This window comes from Arachis ipaensis, chromosome B04 (genome assembly GCF_000816755.2).
Source record: "Arachis ipaensis cultivar K30076 chromosome B04, Araip1.1, whole genome shotgun sequence".
NCBI lineage: Eukaryota > Viridiplantae > Streptophyta > Magnoliopsida > Fabales > Fabaceae > Arachis > Arachis ipaensis.
The window spans coordinates 25,633,017-25,633,567 of NC_029788.2; positions in this window are offsets into that span (position 1 = coordinate 25,633,017).

The following is a 551-nucleotide window of genomic DNA, read 5'->3' on the forward strand; positions in this document are numbered from 1 at the left end:
GATTTCGAGACATTAAATGATGTTGACAAGACGGGGAGACTGTACTCTTTTTTCCTTGGTCAGGTTTTTTCCCATTGGGTTTTTCTTAACAAGGTTTTTAATGAGACAGTCCCATCACAAAGGATATTGTACTCTTTTTCTTTCACTAAAATTTTTTTTTCTTATTGGATTTTTCCTTAGTAAGATTTTAATGAGGCATATTCCTAAATGGCCATCCAAGAGGGAGTATTGTGATAAGTATGAATGGATGGATGTCCATTTAATATATTGTGACTTTCTTCACAATATTAGGCGGCCAATATTTTCAATAAGAAAAATTTAGTTCTTTAAAAAAAACTAAACTTTATAAAGATTGAAAATGAATATTTTGTACAAGTATAAATAGAAGTGAAAGTCTGAGACATACAATATAACAATAAAAAATAATTATCTCTCTTTCTTTACGAATACTTTTTTTTTTTGTCTCTCTCTATCTATACATACTATAACATATAATATTAGTAAATATATTAGTCATCTTTATTATATTAAAATATAATTATGATAGTAGA